This window comes from Dipteris shenzhenensis, chromosome 32 (assembly GCF_047967505.1).
Source record: "Dipteris shenzhenensis isolate YYH24624 ecotype China chromosome 32, Dip_SZ_1.0, whole genome shotgun sequence".
NCBI classification, from domain to species: Eukaryota; Viridiplantae; Streptophyta; class Polypodiopsida; order Gleicheniales; family Dipteridaceae; genus Dipteris; species Dipteris shenzhenensis.
In genome coordinates this window covers 1,664,173-1,684,301 of record NC_141627.1, presented here as the reverse complement: position 1 = coordinate 1,684,301, position 20,129 = coordinate 1,664,173, and the positions used below count along the sequence as shown (strand labels likewise).

The 20,129-nt window shown below is 41.7% G+C and overlaps 1 pseudogene across 1 annotated transcript; it reads right to left on the bottom strand.

Moving 5' to 3' along the window:
* Positions 1 to 17,113: 17,113 nt before the first annotated feature.
* LOC147880163 (pentatricopeptide repeat-containing protein DOT4, chloroplastic pseudogene) lies at positions 17,114 to 19,710 on the bottom strand (annotated as a pseudogene). Its single transcript, XR_015540612.1, has 2 exons — positions 19,642 to 19,710; positions 17,114 to 19,532 (listed from the first exon to the last, which is right to left on the bottom strand). The product of XR_015540612.1 is annotated as a pentatricopeptide repeat-containing protein DOT4, chloroplastic pseudogene (transcript).
* Positions 19,711 to 20,129: the final 419 nt, after the last annotated feature.

Sequence of the window (20,129 nt, the reverse complement as noted above, 5' to 3'; positions counted from 1 at the left end):
TCAAAACATCCTTGGTCTTCCTTACTCCAGGTGTAACAACAGAAGGAATACCCAACTCATCATCAATGCTCTGTTCTAAGCCACTGGATTCACCATCCACACAAGAGCGACCTGCATTCACATCAAACATGGGCTGATCTACCTTCTCTTTTCCTTTTCGTGATACCTGCGTACCACTCTCTGCATTGCTTTGAGCGGATTCTCCTAATCTCAATCTGCCTGTCCATGGCGAAGTATGTGAACCACTGGTAGAGGACACTCCAGGTCCACTGATATTTTGTGATTGCTGCTGTGCATTCTGTGCAGCATTACCATTTTGTGCATCTACATCAATCATCACGTTTACTGGTTTATACCAGCTGCTCATCTCATCAAAAACAACATCTCTGCTCACTGTGAACTTATGTGTAGAAGGGTTATAGCATCTATACCCTTTCTGCTGTAGAGAATAACCAATAAAGACGCACTTCTCAGCTTTTGGATCCAACTTGGACCTCAACTCATCTGGCACATGGACATAGGCAATGCAACCAAAAATCTTCAAATGAGAAATATCTGGTTTCCTACCAGTATACATCTCCTCTGGCATCATGCCATGTATTGCTGCAGTGGGAGTCCTGTTCATTATATAGACTGCTGTAGCAACTGCTTCAGCCCAATAATAATCTGGTAGATCTTTTTCATTTAGCATAGCCCGAGATACCTCTCCAATATGCCTGTTTTTTCTTTCTGCAATTCCATTTTGCTGTGGGGTATGACTGCATGAATATTGCTGCTTTATACCATGCTCCTGCAAGAAACTTGCAAACTCATTTGAGAGGTACTCTCCCCCTCCATCTGACCTTAGGCATTTTATTTGCAGGCCTGTTTCTTTTTCAACCATAGCTTTGAAAGCTTTGAAGTGCCCAAACACTTCACTTTTCTTTTTCATAAAATACACCTACAGTTTTCTGCTGAAGTCATCAATAAATGTGACAAAATAGTGACAGCCTCCAATAGATGCAGCTTTTGTAGCCACACATCAGAGTGGATTAATTCCAATGGCTTTTTACTCTCTTGAACATGCCTAGGAAAAGGTTTCCTTGCCTGTTTCCCAAATTGACAGGCTTCACAAACCTTGTGCATTTCTACAACCTTGAATTTAGGCAATCCTGCAACAATATTTTGGGCTTGCATTGATTTAAGTCGCTGTATATTAACATGACCAATGCGTTTGTGCCAGATATCAATATCTGCAACTACACCGGTCCCATGTGCAAACATTGCTGCACCCAATTCAGGCATGTCTGCATCCAACGTAAACATCCTGCCCTTCTTCTTTCCTTTTGCTATCAAGCAACCATTATTTTTCATATCCTCAACAAAGCATCCATGAGGATTAAATCTGACCTGCAAGCCCTGCTCAACCATCTGACCAACAGAAACCAGGTTCTTGGTGATGTTCGGGACATGAAATACATCAGACAAGTATTTCTTTTTCCCATCCTGCATAGACAAAGGAATTTTGCCAATCTGCACAATAGGATGTGCAGTATCATCACCAGTCTCCACAAATCCTGGTTTTTCCATTTTTCTTGCATCCTGCATCCATTCAGTGTGACCTGTCATGTGGTTTGACGCACCCGAGTCACCATACCACACATCATTGCTTTCTTTTGCACTTGTTACAGAATTTGTCATATGCTGCACCATAAACAAATGCTCATTTCTGTCATCACCCTGTCTACTAGAGGATGCATAATTGCCTTGCTACAATTTTCCATTCATAATGTCATTCTGCTTTTTATAGCAATCCTTAGCCATATGACCCATTTTGCCACAATAGTAGCATTCAATATTGCTGTTTGCATTTTGGCCTCTCTGCCATCCACCACGGCCTCTTTGGCTCCCCCTGCCTCTAGAGTTACCACTTCCTCCTGCATAGGACTGGTTTTCTTGCGTTTGCTGCATATTCTGATTTCTACCACGGCCTGCAGATCGGCCTCCTCTACCTCTGCCTCTACCTCTGCCAGCATTTGAGTAGAAGACAGTTTCTTTTGAAGTTCCTGCTGAAGAAGATGCACCACCATTTCTCTGCTCTTCAGAAATTAGAAGAGCAATCAGCTCCTCAAAATCAGGAAATTTTTCACGGACGGCAATGGATGTCCAGAACTGTACATAATCCTTTCCTAGACCATTCAAGGTCACAGAGACCAAATCGTCATCATCCACTGGCGACCCAATGGAAGCAAGTGCATCTGCAATTTTCTTCACTTTCATGTGGTAGTCATTTATGCTCAAATTTTCTCTCTGCACATTGTGCAACTCCTGTTTGAGTTGCATTTTCCTGGCTTGCGTATTTGTGCTGTACATTTTTGCCAAAGTATCCCATGCCTCCTTTGGCGTATTTGCATCCTGAATATGCACAATCATGGAGTCCGAAATACTGATAGACAGCCAGTACATAACTTTCCTGGCTCTCTCATGCCATCCTTTAAATGCCTGCATTTCCTGTTGACTGGGAACATTAGGAAGAACAGGTTCTTCTTCATTTCCTGTAATGAATTCCCAATAGCCTTTTCCCATCAAGAAATTCGTCATTCTAAACTTCCATGCTTGGAAGTTGTTCTTGTCAAGCTTTTCAGTGACAATCTGTGAAAGAGAATCAGATGCCATTACAGAACACTGCAAAATATTCTGTCACTGCAAAGAACACAGCTTTTGCCTCACACGAGCAGATCTGCAAAACTGACGAAAGTGGTATTTCACCACACAGTCACTTCCTAGTGACGATTTTGCATCAACAGGCAACAGGCATGAATCTGCAACTCCCAATATCTCTGCACACAAGCATACGATGCAATTTCTGCGGCACCTTTCCACCGACTAGCCGCGCAGTGGTCGCACAGCCAAGAACAACGCTCTCGCCACACTGCGAAGGGCGTCTCAATCTGAGACAGTGCACTCTTGCACTTCTGGCTGTGCTACCTGCAGAGATTTGCTCCCAAACTCGAAATAGGAAAGCAACACTGGTCCTCTTACCAGGACACCACGAACTTGGCTTGCTTTCTTGAGCTCCTTACCACGAACAAGACTCTGATACCATGTGAAGATAGTGGGAGAGAGGGAAGGAGTCTCACTTGCGGCTTTCTCACATGCACAATGGGGGAATACACACAAAGGTGGAGGCTGAAAACAGTTTTCCTCTTCTTAGTTGTGAAAGCCAAAAAGAACTCTAGTACAAAGAAATAGAAGAACCCTATATGTGGGTCTCAAACCAAACTCAACTAACTAAGGTGGCATACTAACTGAGCCACAAACTAGAGTAGATAAGAATAGCTGTCATCCAGCTATTATTCGTGGGCGGTGTACCAACCGCATCTCCAGCTAACAAGTCGGTGACATAAATACACAACAGTCACCCTGGCATATCGCGTGGAGCTCGATATCTGAACATGCTACTCATAGGTACCAATGTGGACAAAATTATAGATTCCAAGGCTAACCTTGAAATCTCATTTGACATGTCAGATTTGGGGTTGTTGCATTATTATTTGGGAATTCAGTTTATGTAATCAAAACAGGGCATTGTCATGAAATAGTCCAAAATATATGTGGGCTATTATATAGGTTTTATAACCCTATTTTAACTCCAATTCAATTTGGGCTTAAGCTATCCCAATAGTGAACTTTTTTATACCACTCTATATAGCCCAGGGTATTGGCTTGCTCATTTACCTATGCAACACACATCTTGATATTCAGTACCAAATGTCATAGGTAAGTAGATATATGTATGGACTAAATGCCACTCACTAGAATGTAATAAAGCACACTTTTAGACATTTGTAGGAAGTCCAAACGTCTCAAATTGTCTCATGCCCATAGGGGTGTCTCTCCTTTTCCATGACTACGATGGTAGGCAATAGTGGCAATTGTTTCTTTCTTAGCACCTCATGCATACCTTGGTTGAGCAAGAAACAACCCACTATAGCCACACCTTAATGTGAGGCTGAGTATAAGGCAATATTCCCAATTGCATATGAGTGTTTATGGCTATATATGGCCCCAAATGTTGATGGTATACCTTCATGGGATCTTGTAGCCACCCATTCCTATTCACACTAACAATCAGAGTGCTATTGTAGTATCATGGAGCCTTGTGTTTCGTGCCCACATGAAACATATAGAGGTACAACATCATTATGCTAGAGAGAGATTGTATGAAAGAGACATCATCTTGATTTATTGTTAGTATCTGGACAAGAGTTTTAATCTCTAGCTTCAAGCATATTTTATCTACTCTTTTTTTTTCCCTCGTACTTTTTTATGACAAGCCAATGATACTTGTTATTTTTTCAAGGAAGAAGAGTGTCATCTTGGTTCAAAGTAGACTCCAAATTCCTCAAGCCCAAACTTTTGCAAGAGTAAATCAAGGGTCCACTGCAACTAGGGCTCTAGGTTGAAATCCTACATCATAATAACTAATGGACTAAATCCTATTTTGGAGATAGTATATGGAGATTCTAATATGGATATATATCATTTCTGATATTTTGCCTCTTACTTACATATGCCTCAAGCATATCCTCAATGACCTAGTTGACCCTTTCAATTTGACCATCGCTTTGTGGATGATTCATAGTGCTCATATTCAAGGTAGTTTCTAACCTCAAAAAAATAGCCCTCCAAAAATGCTTGTTAAATTCTCTATTCTAGTCATGAACAATATTGTAGTAGTAGCCATAGAACCTCAAAATATGCTCCATAAAATAGGTTTGCCGATTTAGGACTTTTAACCTCTTCATTGGCCAAAATAAGTTGAGCCCTTTTAATTAACTATTCCACAATAACCAGATAGATTCGTGCCCTCTTTGTGTCTTGGTAATCTAATAATAAAGTCCATAGAGGTTCTTTTCCATTTGCTAGACTGGATGTCCAAAAAATGTTACAATCAATAGAGTATCTTAAGACACTCATCTTTGTTGACCTAGCATTTGTGGCACTTCAATACATAATCTTGGATGTCCTTATTTATCTAGGCCAAAAGAATTATCTTTTTAGAAGTGCACATGGTTATTGAACTCTTGGATGTCTTACACTAGGACTATCATGAAAATAAAAAAGAATTCGGTACCTAATGTCATTATTATCTAAGGCACATATTGTACCTTTGTAGGTAGGTAGCCATTTTCAATACTATGTTTTTTCCACATGACTCCTTTATCGACCATGTGGTGTGTCAAAATTACTATGTTACTCCTCCAAGAAAGCTCCTTGATTTGCTAGCTCCCTTTTCATATTTTAAAAAGTGAGGATCATACTCACATTTCTCTTCCAAGGATGATATGAGAACTTTGTGATGAGGTTCTTAGAAGTAGTCCTTGTCATAGGAATAGTTCGTAGCTTCTTGTTGTTGATTGTTGCCTTGATAAGATTTGTGAGATTTATTTGACTAGCCTCCCTAGCTAAATCTCTCTAATTGTTCCTGGATTCTATTTTTGAATGGTGTGGGATACAATAGTAATTGTAGTTTCCCTCTCGTTTAGGATACTCCCTTGGTTTTCTCCTTTTCTTCAGTTGCCTTTGTGTGAAAGCATGGATTGTTGAGCTCTGCTATTAGTAAGAGGACAACTAATCCTATACTAATGACAACTAATCCTATACTGAATGGACACTAATCCTATACTAATGACAATGCTAATCTAAGGTAGTTGCAACCTAAGTGTAAACATGATGAAGAATTAAACTACATTAGCATAGACTCAAGTTCAATTAGGTTACACGATTGAGACTTGTACTCTAGAGCTTGCTTGATGATATTGCTTGAAATGGACCTAGCTTTTATAGGAGTGGATAAATACTTGCATTTGTTTACTCATAGGTTGGATAATGCCTCCATGCCATGTAGCAGCATGCCCTTGCTTCATACTCTTACTCATAGATTTATGTGCTCATGGCACCACAACTCTCAACATTTCCCCTTGGTGCCATGATGCATTGGCTACTGCAAGGTGGTTAGATGTGAATTTATGAAAGAAAAGTTCATCATCTCCCCTAAGTTATTGCATACTTTCAAATTATGGTGGTTAGATGTGGTATTATGACACGATAAATACCTCCCCTGGGTGCTTATGTAGCTACTCTCAAATGGCGAGTTTTGATAACTGAAAACTAAAGTCTACTCATTTAGTAACCTTTACAACACATGGGCTAAAGGTGGTAAATTTTAATTTTTAATACATTTTGTCAATGGTGTTATCCTCTTTGCTTGATGTAGATTAATGCATGATGCTTTGCTCTCCATGTGTCTTTAATGCATTGTACGTGGATGCCATGTTTTGTGCTATGGTTATCTCATGAACTTGTGCTTTTGGCATGCTTATGATAGTGATTTTTGCATCCATGCTTTGCTTTGTCATTTTTTGCAAAGGTCTTATCAATTTGATCCTTCCAATGTTGGTAGTGTCTAATTGCATTAATGGTTTTGGATTGATAAGTGTGTAGAAAACTCAATCATTTTCCTTTTTCGAGCATGTGCAAATTCTTTTTAGGTTCAAAGTTATGCCTTGTCAAAGTTCTTTAATCACAACATGATGTTGCACCAGGTGTAACACATTCAAAGTGCAAAGTGTGTGTGTGAAGAGGTAAGTGTGCTTGGCTGGAACTATGTGTGCAATGTGGTAGTGTTGACATGCCATTGATGAATTGATAGTTTTGGTATGGTTGATGACATGGATTGTACTGACTTGGTAATGATGCCATGACCTTGTGATGTGGCTAGATGATGTGAAAGGTAATGTGGTAGATAATGGTGATGTGGCATTGTGTCAGCTACTATTGATGATGTGGCACTACTGACTCATTATGATGATGTGGTAGATAAACTTGCCATGTGTCAGACTTTTGACCAAGCTTGTGTGTGGTGACCTTGAGGATGAGGTCACCATGTGGTGGTAGATATGGTAGAGGACAAGATTTTTTAGAATCTTTGGAGATTTCATTGTCATTCTTAAACTTTCATCAACATTGGTTTTCTTTCGTCCAATGCCATGTGCAGGTTTTTTCTTGTTGTTGCCACTTGTGTGCTTGCTTTCTTATTTGCTCATAGTTGTATCCATCTCTCACATTTGCTTTTGCCTTGTTATTTGCTATGTTTGAGTGTTGCAATACTATGTACCATGTTGTTGTTGCAGTTTGCGTCTTCAATTGCTGTGTTCTTCCGGTGCTATTGTAGGCCTTCTGTTGTTTTATGGGGGCCAATTTTGGTCACTTTATTGTTGTTGTGCTTTGCTAGTCACTTGTGGATCGTAGGAATGCTTGGTTTTCATAAGGTGTTGAGCATAATTTTCCTTGCAGCTATTGTTGACCCCCAAGCTTGCTTGAATTTAGCTATAGTCATTATTGAGTCTATTACATGCTTGAACCATGTCAGTTGTAGTTTCTTTGTCAATTGCTTTCCCCGCAGCCTCTATGTGTTGCATAAATACTACTTGTAGTGATGTTCAAGTCTGTGTAGGCATAGGAGTCCTTTGAAGATGCACTCTGACTCTACCGATTGGATGTTCAAAGTTGAATTGTGCTATAGTTGTAGTCGATTAGTGAGTTTCTTGTGTTGTTGCCTTTATGTGCTCATTGTAGAAGTGCCCTTGTAACTAGTTGTCAGGTCATTACTAGAGATTACTAGAGAGTCACTAGTTTATTTGTTTTGTTATGCTGCAATCAATTCATAGAGCTAAGTGTTGCCTATGACTCTTGTCTTCAACGATTTGTCCAATATTTCTCTTCTTGAAGAAACTCTAAACATTAGAAGAGAACTTGGGAAACTCTCAACATTAGAAAAGGATATACTCCTCTTGCTAGAAGTAGGATAAGATTAACATATTTCTCTTTGAAAGCCTCCCTCCCTCTCGCCCCCCCCCCCTATGTGTGTGTGTGTGTCAATGGATCTCTCTCACATTAGTAAGAAGAAAACACTCCCTCTCTCTCTGTGTCTCTCAATGCCTCTCTATATCTCTCACAAAGGAAAGAAGAATGGATGGGATTTCTCTCAGATGCATGACATGTTATTGGCATTGAACCATCCTTCTCTAGCATTCTATGCACCCACAATGGTTGCTAATGCTTGATCCTAAAGGATAGGGAGCATGACATTTTCAATGCGAGCCAAGAGCTTGCATCCTAATCATGTTGCTTTGTGAGCTCTAGAAGTCGATCTAGGTGAGGGGGGTTGTCAAACTTGAAGATGGGCCTTCGGTCTCTTTTCCATTTTTGTGAGATCCCATAATCCTTTTAATTAGAAAATGTTAGACATTGTAGACTTCTAGTTATTGTAATGGTTGTCATCTAGCTTGCTAATGTGATCAAGAAATATGACATCATTATGTGATTGAGAAATAGCAAGTCATATGCACCACAAATCAAAACTTGTATATAAATGTAAGGTAAGTGTCGTTGATAGCCAAGGGATTTACAAGGCTTGAGAAAATAGTGTAGGGCCAATGCCAAATTAGTTAACTAGACAATTCACAAAGTGGCATGTGAGTGCATCTATGTGTGACTCTCCTGAATTAGTAACCCCAATCTCCCAAATGATTCAACAAGAATGAATCTACCCTTTGCTAACAAACTAAGCATGCATTGGTTGTGTGAAAAGAATACCAATGGTGGGTACTGTAGGGATTGATGTAGTTACGAGCCAATCGAGAATTTTTGAGTAATAGCTTAATTATCTTTTTTGGAGTTCAACCATCTCCTCTACTCTAGCTAGTCCTACAACTACTCTACTTGTTGATTGTCAAGGAGAAAAGGCAGCAATATAAGTTTATCTTAGTTTATTTTTTGGTGTTTGGTTTGGAGCGACTGTAATCTCACCCGAAGGGATTCTGATGATGAGATATGGGTATTAAATCTACACTATGAGTGGTCAAATATCAAATCTGAGGAGTCCATTGCAAAGAGATTAGAAAAGCAATTAGTTCTCCCTTTTGTTTCTCATCAAAATGCCTCTTAAATCAAAAGTTATGGAAGGATCTACCATCCCCTTGATCCAAATGCATGTGTGTGCAAAGGTGATGCCAAAGACGAGTGTGTACTGACGTGGCATGAGATGCCACATATTAAGTAATAACAAGGTGCTAATCATGCAAAAGAAATGAGGTCACTGTTGAGATATCAAGCTCTATCCCCGACATATCTCCTGGATGACTATCATTTATGTCACCGCCTATGTTAGTTGTACTCGTGGTGTAGTTAGACTACCACGTATGTTTTTGGTTTGGGTTCACATATGAACCACGTATTCTAGGTTTTGACATATAGGGTATTTCCCTCTTCTATTGTATTGTTGTTGTGTGCAAAAGTGAAGAAAGGCTTCACCCTCCAACCTTGTGTCCTCTCTCTTTTGTGTGTTGTGAAGAAAGCTGAACTTGAGTCTCCTATCTCTCTCCCTTATTCTTTACATGGTATCAGAGCCTTGTTCGTGGTAAGGAGCTCAAGAAAGCTAGCCAAGTTTGTGGTGTCCTGGTAAGAGGACCAGTGTAGCTTCCCTATTTCGAGTTTGGGAGCAAATCTCTGCAGGTAGCACAGCCAGAAGTGCAGGAGTGCACTACTTCAGATTGAGAGGCCCTTCGCGGTGCGGTGAGACCGCAGTATATGCTGCGGGTGAAGGGCGAAGCCCTCGGTGTCTTTATTTTTCTGATTTGAGGCCGTTTCGGGGCCCGTTTTGAAGGCGGAAGTTCTTCGCAGGCACTCAGAAAAGGCCCTGTTTTTGCTGTGCGACCACCGCGCGGCTAGTCGGTGGAAAGGTGCCACAGAAATTGCATCGTATACCTATGTGCAGAGATATTGGGAGTTGCAGATTCATGCCTGTTGCCTGTTGATGCAAAATCGTCACGAGGAAGTGACTGTGTGGTGAAATACCACTTTCGTCAGTGTTGCAGATCTGCCCCTGTGAGGCTTTTCGCAGAAGTTTTGCTATTTGCCCTTCTGAGGCATTTGCTGTGTTTACAGGTTGCTGTTGCAATTCGTGATTTGTAAAATGTCTGAGAATCTGTCTACCATTGTCAGTGAGAAGCTTGACAAGAACAACTTCCAAGCATGGAAGTTCAGGATGACAAACTTCTTTATGGGAAAGGGAGTTTGGGATTACATCAGTGGTGAAACTGCAGAACCAGTTTTGGGTGCTGCTCCCACTCCTGCTGAATTGAAGGCCTTTAAAGAATGGCATGAAAAAGCCAGAAAATGCCTGTATTGGCTGTCCGTTAGCATTTCAGATTCTATGATTGTGCATATACAGGATCTAGAGACGCCTAAGGAGGCATGGGATACATTGGTGAAGCTGTATAGCACAAATACCAAAGCACGAAAGATGCAGCTAAAGCAGGAGTTGCACAATGTGCAAAGGAAAAATCTGAATATAAATGAGTATTCCTTGAAGGTGAAAGGCCTTGCAGATTCTCTTGCCTCCATTGGAGCACCTGTTGATGATGAGGACTTAGTGTCCGTGACCTTGAATGGTCTTGGGAAAGATTATGCACAATTTCGGACATCCATTGGAGTCCGTGAAACATTTCCTGATTTTCAGGAACTTATTGCTCTCTTGCTGAGTGAAGAGCAAAGGAATGGTGGTTCAGCCACCTCAACTTCTCAAGAGACTGCTTTCTACTCGAATACAGGTAGAGGCAGGGGTAGAGGAAGAGGCCGTTCTGGTGGCCGTGCAGGAAATCAGAACCAACAGCAACAACAGGAAAACCAGTCCTATGGAGGAGGACGTGGTAGTTCTAGAGGCAGGGGGAGCCAAAGAGGCCGTGGTTCATGGCAAAGGAACCAGCAAGTAAATAGCAGCACAGAATGCTATTATTGTGGAAAGCCTGGACACAAGGAGAATACATGCTATAAAAAGCAGAATGACATCAAAAGTGGGAAGTTGCAGCAAAGCAACTATGCATCATCAAGTGGGCATGGTGACGACAGAAATGAGCACCTTTTTGTGATGCAGCATATGGTTAACTCCATGTCAGGAGATGCTGCAGCTTGCAATGATGTTTGGTATGTTGATTCAGGTGCCTCTAACCACATGACCAGTCATGGTGAGTGGTTTCATGATGTCAGAAATTTGGATAAGCCAGGTTATGTTGAAACAGGTGATGATACTGCGCACCCAATTACGCAGGTTGGTAAAGTGCCATTGGCTATGCAGGATGGCAAAACAAAGTACTTGGCAGATGTACTTCATGTTCCAAAAATCACTAAGAACCTGGTTTCAGTTGGCCAGATGGTTGAGCAAGGTCTGCAGGTTAGATTTAATCCTGATGGATGCTTCATTGAGGACTTGAAAAATAAGTGCCGCTTGGTTGCGAAAGGCAACAAAAATGGCAGAATGTTCACCTTGGATGTTGATATGCCTGAGGTGAAAGCTGCTATGTTTGCGCATGGGAGAGGTGTCATTGCAGATATTGAGATATGGCACAAGCGTATTGGGCACGTGAATATACAAAGGCTGAAATCTATGCAAACAAAAAACATTGTTGTAGGTTTGCCTAAATTCAGAGTTGAGGGAATGCAAAAGGTATGTGAAGCATGCCAAATGGGTAAGCAGGCCAGACATGCATTTCCTAAAAATGCTAAGGTGAGCAGAAGACCTTTGGAAGTGATCCATTCAGATGTTTGGACAACCAAAGCTGCTTCTATTGGTGGATGCCATTATTATGTGACGTTTATTGATGACTACACAAGGAAGGTGTGGATTTATTTTATGAAGCACAAAAGTGAAGTGTTCAGCCATTTCAAGGCTTTTAAGGCCATGGTTGAAAAAGAGAAAGGTGTGCATATTAAAGTGCTAAGATCTGATGGAGGGGGAGAGTACTTTTCAGAAGAATTTTGTGAATATCTGAAAGAACAGGGAATTCAAAGGACGTACTCATGCAGGTCTACCCCTCAGCAGAATGGGGTTGCAGAAAGGAAGAACAGGAATATTGCAGAAGTAGGACGGGCAATCCTAAATGAGAAAAACATGCCTGATTATTTTTGGGCTGAAGCAGTAGCAACTACTGTTTATATTATGAATAGAACCCCCACTGCAGCTGTCCATGGCATGACGCCTGAAGAAATGTATACAGGCCAAAAACCAGATATTTCTCACTTGAAGGTATTTGGTTGCATAGCTTATGTTCATGTTCCTGATGAGAAGAGAACAAAGCTGGATCCAAAGGCAGAAAAATGCATCTTTATTGGATATGCTCAGCACCAGAAAGGGTATCGCTGTTATAACCCTTCCACCCGCAAAATGCAAGTGAGCAGAGATGTTGTTTTTGATGAAATGAGCAGCTGGTATGCACCAACTGTTATGGTAGGAGATGCAGATGCAGGAAATGGGAATGCTGCAATAAATGCAGAGCAGCAATCTCAAGCCTTGAGTGGACCCAGAGAGTCCTCTACTAGTGGATCTAATGCATGGACAGGGAGATTGAGATCTAGTGAATCGTCACATGGCAGTCCTGATAGTGTTGTGCAGGTATCACATAAGGGAAAAGAAAAAGTGGACCATGCTCCAGTATTTGATGTGTCTGCTGGTAGCTCTCATGTTGATGGAGAGTCAAGCGGCTCTGAAATGAGCCTTGATGAGGAACTTGGGATTCCTTCTGTTGTTACACCTGGTGCAAGGAAAAGCAGGCATGATTTAAAGACGCCTGCAACTGATCCAGTTGTACGGAGGTCCACTCGTATTAAGTATCCAGTTGACAGGCTGAGATATGATGGGTATACAGCACATCACTATGCTTATATGGTCAAGGTTCTAGAGGAGCCAGAGCCCACATGTTTTGAGGATGCAGCAGGGCATAAAAATTGGGAAGCAGCTATGGATGAAGAGATGGCTGCCTTGGATGCAAACCACACTTGGGATTTGATGCCTTTGCCTCATGATAAGAAGGCTATTGGCTGCAAGTGGGTTTACAAAGTAAAGCACAATGCTGATGGGTCTGTTAGCAGGTACAAGGCAAGATTGGTTGCCAAAGGTTTTGCACAGACATATGGAATTGACTATGAGGAAACTTTCAGCCCAGTTGCAAGGATGGCAACCGTGAGAGCAGTAATTGCTATGGCTGCTGCAAAGGGATGGTCTTTGCATCAGATGGATGTGAAAAATGCCTTCTTGCATGGTGACTTGCAGGAAGAGGTTTATATGATGCAGCCAGAAGGTTATGAGGATAAAGCACACCCCGATTTTGTATGCAGGTTGCGCAAAGCCTTGTATGGCTTAAAACAGGCGCCGAGGGCATGGTCAGACAAGATAGGGCAATATCTTGTCACTATTGGATTTCAGATTTCCAATTCAGATTTTTCACTTTATGTGAAAAGGACAAACAGAGGGATTATGCTTATAGTCATCTATGTTGATGACTTGATTATTACAGGTGATAGTGATGCAGACATTAATGAAGTGAAGCTGCTGTTGAAGCAGAAATTTGAGATGAAGGATTTGGGAGAGCTGCATTACTTCTTGGGCATTGAGGTTATTAGATCCCCGAGTGGGATATGGCTGTTGCAAAGGCAATATGGTTTGGACATGCTGTCCAAATATGGGATGACAGGCTGTAAGCCTATCTCTGTTCCATTGGAGCAGAATGTGAAGCTCAATGCAGAGTCAGGTGAGCTTCTTGAAGATATTACTATGTACAGGCGCATAGTAGGTAGCTTGATTTACATGACTATAACCAGACCAGATTTGAGCTATGCTGTGGGGCTGGTGAGTCAGTTTATGCAGGCACCGAGGAAGCCACATTTGGATGCGGCTAGGCGCATACTGCGGTATGTGAAGTCCACATTGCATTATGGACTGTTTTATGAAGCTGGGTGTGCATTACAGGTACATGGATACACAGATGCTGACTAGGCTGGTAGTGTCTCAGACAGGAGATCTACTAGTGGTTTTATGTTTTCCCTTGGGAGTGGTGCCATCAGTTGGAGCAGCAAGAAGCAGCCAATAGTTGCCTTGTCGAGCACAGAGGCTGAGTACAGGGGTGCAGCAATGGCTGCATGTGAGGTAGCTTGGTTACAGAAGCTACTTGCAGATATGGGACAGTCAGTTCATGCAGCAGTTGTCATTCATTGTGACAACATTAGCAGCATCATGCTTGCTAATAACCCAGTTTATCATGCTAGAACGAAGCACATTGAGGTGCATTATCACTTTGTGAGAGAGAAGGTTCTAGCTGGTGAGATTGATCTTGTCTATGTCAGCACTGAGGAGCAGGTGGCTGATATCTTTACGAAGGCATTGGGTACCGAGAAGCTTCACAGATTTAGGAGCTTGCTTGGTGTACGTGAGATGGATTTGAGCTTGAGGGGGAGTGTTGAGATATCAAGCTCTATCCCCGACATATCTCCTGGATGACTATCATTTATGTCACCGCCTATGTTAGTTGTACTCGTGGTGTAGTTAGACTACCACGTATGTTTTTGGTTTGGGTTCACATATGAACCACGTATTCTAGGTTTTGACATATAGGGTATTTCCCTCTTCTATTGTATTGTTGTTGTGTGCAAAAGTGAAGAAAGGCTTCACCCTCCAACCTTGTGTCCTCTCTCTTTTGTGTGTTGTGAAGAAAGATGAACTTGAGTCTCCTATCTCTCTCCCTTATTCTTTACAGTCACGTAGGCTATCAAATTAACAATGATGAAGAGTTGACTTATACAAGTCTTGTTAGAGGTGTGAACAATCAAGGTCAGTAGGCTTGGGTAGCATATTGTAGGGGCACAATGGTCAAGGACAACGAGCATTAGGCACATTGGTTGAGATAGCAAGTGGGTAGCATGTGTGGGAGACAAAGGGTTCCATGTGAAAATCCAAGATATGATGCAAATCTTGGTGCATGTTGACATGGTGATGGGGCAGTGCAGATGACGGAGTTGGCGACACGGAATTGGTTGAGGTAAAAAAGGCGGCTTGTGCAAACAATATAGTGAGTGGGCAACACAAATTTTTTTTGAGGTGGCATTGGGCATGAACCATTTCTTAATAGATTCAGAAGCGACGATCTTAGGCAATGATGACATCTTAGAGCCAATGCACATGCTCCACATGAGCACAGCTGGCTGCCCACGAAATTGGTGCATGCAAATTGGAGGGAGCATGGAATGGACTTCGATGTGCTAAACAATGCACCCTCCATTTGGGAGGTGCCAAACATGGCACTTATGCATAGATCTATTTTCCACCTGCAACAACTAGTCAAGGAGGAGTGATGATTCCCATCTTGAGGTTTTGGGAGGTGTAGAGGGCTATAGAGACATACTGCAGATGTAGTGATTGGTGACCAAAGCAGCTCGAATTTATGTGCGTGAGGTGCCAACAGGCTGCAACCATGTGCAATTGGATTGTGCACCAGCTGAGCATTTCTGACCTCATGTGTAGTAAGCCTTAGACTAAGTATAATAGTGGATCCCAAATAGAGCTTCACAATGGTATGAATTCCATTGAAATTAGATAACGAGAATGAAATTATGCACAATTTTACCATCAAGGTGTCAAACAATCATGAAAACTCTTCTCAATTGGGAAGAATGCTCTCCTAAGACTCCACCTCTATCAATGATACAAGGCCCATGGACTTTGCCTAGAAGGGAAGAGTATACAATCATAATAACCCTAAAAAAGATTCTCCCATGTGGTTGCACTTAGTGTCTAAATAGAGACATCTTTACATTCTTCCAAGAGGAATATGGAGCCAAAAGGAAGGGAAATAGAAGTAAACTCAACAGGCATATCATAAAGTGAAAAATCACCATGGGAGATTAGGACCCACTGAAATGCAACTTAATACGGAAAGAACCTTAGAGAGAGAAGTAGACTCAAACACCTACACACGGAAGCATGCACATGAGAGAGAGAAGGCTCATGGAAGAGAGAGAGAGAGAGAGAGAGAGAGAGAGAGAGAGAGAGAGAGAGCTAGGGAATATAAGAGCTATAGGAGCATCATGGTAGAAGTCTTGTTGAACAAGGGAGAGGAACCATCTGTCACTAGTTACAATTGTTTCCTATTGATCCATATGTCACCATCCATGTCCTTTTTGGCTAGTCGTGACATGTGTCCTTGTAAAAGGATCCTTTGGCATTTTTGACTAAGAAAAGGACGAGAGTTGAGTTGAGTTGAGTTGGAGCTTATGTGAATTCCTACTCTGCACATTGCAAAGTCTCCCAACTCCCATAAGGCTTCTAGAGGATTCTCTTTTGAAGTCCACACTCCCTCATGCAACTTCCATATGCTTGGCATGTGGCCTCTCTTATATACAAGAACATGAGATCTCACTCCATACGAGGTATTAATAATTTATACACATGGTATTTACAATGATCCACTCCACTTATTCTCTCAATCCCTTACAACTTCTTATACAATGGCTTGATCCCTTAGATCACAATCTTGTTTCATATCCATAAAACAGATATCATTACTTTATCAAGCTCTTCTAGGCAATACAAAAGGCATCTAGAGAGGTGTGGCACCCTGGAACCAAGACATCTAGTAGTATAAGACGTTCAAGCGATTCTGGAGGTTATATGACCATGAAATAGATCATAGTAAGGCATATGAGAAGAAAATACTTCGGAAGCAATGTCAAGAGTAGAAATTGGCCCAAAATAGCTCTTGAAATTATTTGAGAGCTCAACAGAGCCTAGATGTTTAGGCCATCACAAGCCAATGTTTGTAAACTACCTTTGAGGCTCCATAGGGGCTAAAGCAGCTTTAAATTCAATTCAACGTTAAACATGAAACTGTGAGAAACCTCCATGCACCATCCATATCTTTGGAACATACCATGAAGTCAACTAAATCCTTAACACTGAGCTTTTCTAGGGCTGACACCCTAAAACCATAGTGCATGCCATAGTAAGGCCGGATTAATCACATTAAAGTCTAAGGGTTATAAAAAAAGGCTTGTGAATCAAGAGATTCTTCAAATTCATATGTAGTTGTCACAGCAAGCGTGCACTCACACACACACACACACCAGAAGATTATTTACACATTTCAGGCATTGTAGGCTTTAATAGACACGCCCAGAAATACGTTCGTAAAATGGCCAAAGCATTGATTCATTGTAACCATAACATGAGGGAATTCAGGCAGTATCCATAAATAATGGGTTATGACAAATCACAATACTGCATCAAGGGAACAAAAAGGGACCCCTCCCATTGGGATAATTATCTCAGATAGCACAAGTAAATCTTTAAATATAAATATACAAACTTTGGTGCAACTATGGCTCAAGGTTTATGGCACATTTCAATCTGTCTTGTAGGCATGGACACGTTGCAATGATGTGAATTCAGCATCTGTCTGTAATTTGCAATTCCAATGTCAAACAGAAGTAGCAGAAGAGGCTAAGACTTTGATTGACAATGGGTACCAACCTTCTTATTTTAGTGAGTAGGAAAGTCACCATGTTATAAGACACAGGCATACGTGGAGCTGCCCTATTTGTCGCTCTCTACATTAGTGATATGAAGTGTATCCAGCTCTAAAAAAGCTATGTTTCAAACAGTTTAAGACAAGTTATGCCATGACTTTACAGTCGGCTGTGTAACAATGCTTTCCTAACCTCCAGCTTCAAAAGCAATGTTTGACATTAGCACAAAAGCTCCTGCATTTCGAGGATCCAACTCAAGGAGACTAATTGTAACCTCTGTTGCTAGATGTACATCTCCCTTAACTCTGCAAGCACCCAGCAATGACATCCATACTGAAGCATTAGGCTGAGATGGCAGTCTTTGGATGAAATCCATAGCCTGTTGTAAACGTCCTGCACGGCCGAGTAAATCAACCAAACAAACATAATGCTCCATTGTAAGGAAGATGCCATGGTCCCGGCTGATTGATTCAAAAGCATTACAGCCCTCATCCACTAAACCTGCATGGCTGCATGCAGTTAAGACTCCAACAAATGTAACATGGTCTAGTATTATGCCTTCTAATCGCATTTGACCAAAAAGTTTGAAGACATCCTCAGCATAACCATGTTGGGCATACCCTATGATCATTGCATTCCATGCCCCTGCATCCCGACTGGTCAGGCTATCAAACACCTGGCGTGCATCGTTTATGCCTCCACTTTTTGCATACATGTCAACAAGGGCACTTCCCAAAAAGGCACTCAAATGAATTCCAAATATATGAATGTGAGCATGGATTTGCTTGCCCTGTTTTAGCGTAGCCAAATTAGTACATGCCTTTAGGATGCTAACAAAAGTGATCTCATCTGGCTCCACATCTTCATCTTGCATTTGCCAAAACAAACTTAAAACCTCCTCTATGTTCCCACCTTGAGCGTATCCTGCAATCATTGAGCTCCAAGAGATAACATTTCGTTTTGGCAACTTGTTGAATATATGGCGTGCCTCCTCAACACTCCCGCATTTGGCATACATGTCAACGAGGGCACTCCCCACATAAGCGTCAGATTCCAAACCATTCTTTGAGATGTCAACATGGATCTGCATGCCTAGTTTCAAAACTTTCAAGTTAGCACATGTCTTAAGGATGCTGCTGAAGGTGATTGCATTGGGCTTTATACCTTCCAATTCAAGTTGATTAAAGAGTTTTAATGCCTCAGCACAGAACCCATGCTGGGCATGGCCTGCAATCAATGCACTCCATGAGACCACATCTCGTTCGGACAATGTGTTAAACACTTGACATGCATCCTCCAGGCTCCCACATTTAGCATATACATCAACAAGGATGTTCCCCAAGGAGCCCTCCAATTCCAATCCCCGCCTGATGATGTGGTCATGTATTATCATTGCCTGGTCCAAATATTCCATAGCTGCACAAACTTTGAGAAGGCTCAGGAACGTAACATTGTTTGGGCTTACACCCTTATGCTCCATTTCTAAAAACAAATTAAAAGACTCACGAGCATTTCCATGCTCTGCATATCCTGCAATCATAGCGCTCCATGAGACAACATCTGCTTTTGAAACTTTGTCAAATACTTGACGTGCATCAACCAAGCTCCCACATTTTGAGTACATGTCAACAAGGGAGTTCCTTATAGAAGTGACTGACTCAAGTCCATTTTGGATTATGCACCGATGAATATGCTTGCCCCCTTTCAGGGCACGTATGCTGGCGGAAGCCTTAAGGATGCTAGTAAAAGTAAAATTGTTTGGCTTCACGCCTTCCCTTTCCATCTGCAAATAAAGTTTTAGAGCCTCCTTAGCAAGGCCATTCTGAGCATATCCTCCAAGCATTGCAGTCCAAGACACAATGCTTCGTTTGGACATCTTATAAAACACTAGATGTGCATCCTCTATGCTCCCACATTTTGCATACATATCGATAAGGGTATTGTCCATAAAGGCATCCAATTCGCAACCACTTCTCATGGCACATGTATGCACCTGTTTGCCCTTTTCCAGTAATTTCAGGCGGGAGCAGAACCTAAGGAGATTGACAAATATGTATTTATCTGGCGTGACACCTGCCAATTCCATCTTTTGAAACAGTACAAACGCCTCATCGCCATGCCCGTAACTGGCATAACCCCTGAACATCAAATCCCATGTCAATAGGTCTCGCTCAGGCATTTGGTTAAACATTTGACGAGCATCCACCATACTCCCACAGTGAACATACAGATTAACAAGAAGCTTACCCACAGAGGGAGTTGCCTTGAATCCACTTTTGATCATATGGGCATATACTTGCTTTCCTTCTGCCAAGGCTTTCCTGTTAATACAACCCTGCAGAAGAGAGGAGTACGTATCGACATATGTGGGAATGCCTTGTAAGTTCATCATGTCCAAAACGGACAGTGCCTTTAAGCAATTCTCCCTTGTGGCCAAAGTTCCACATGGTCTCACCATCAGCAAGATAAGATACGCTCATTGCCCCTTACATTGTTTTCCTGTGACGAATCTTTTCAATCCCTAAAGTGTACTATTAATGACGCTTAGATTAGATTTTATGCTAATATGCAACTGCCAAGGCCCGAAAAATATGGACAACCTTTAAAGGTTAGTAAACAAGCATTCTTTACCACTCCGCCATGCTTAAAATCGCGCGGCTAGTTAGGCAAGACACAAGGTGCAACGACTGACATAGTAGCGACGTGTACTGATTAAAAAGATGACCGTTGCTTGA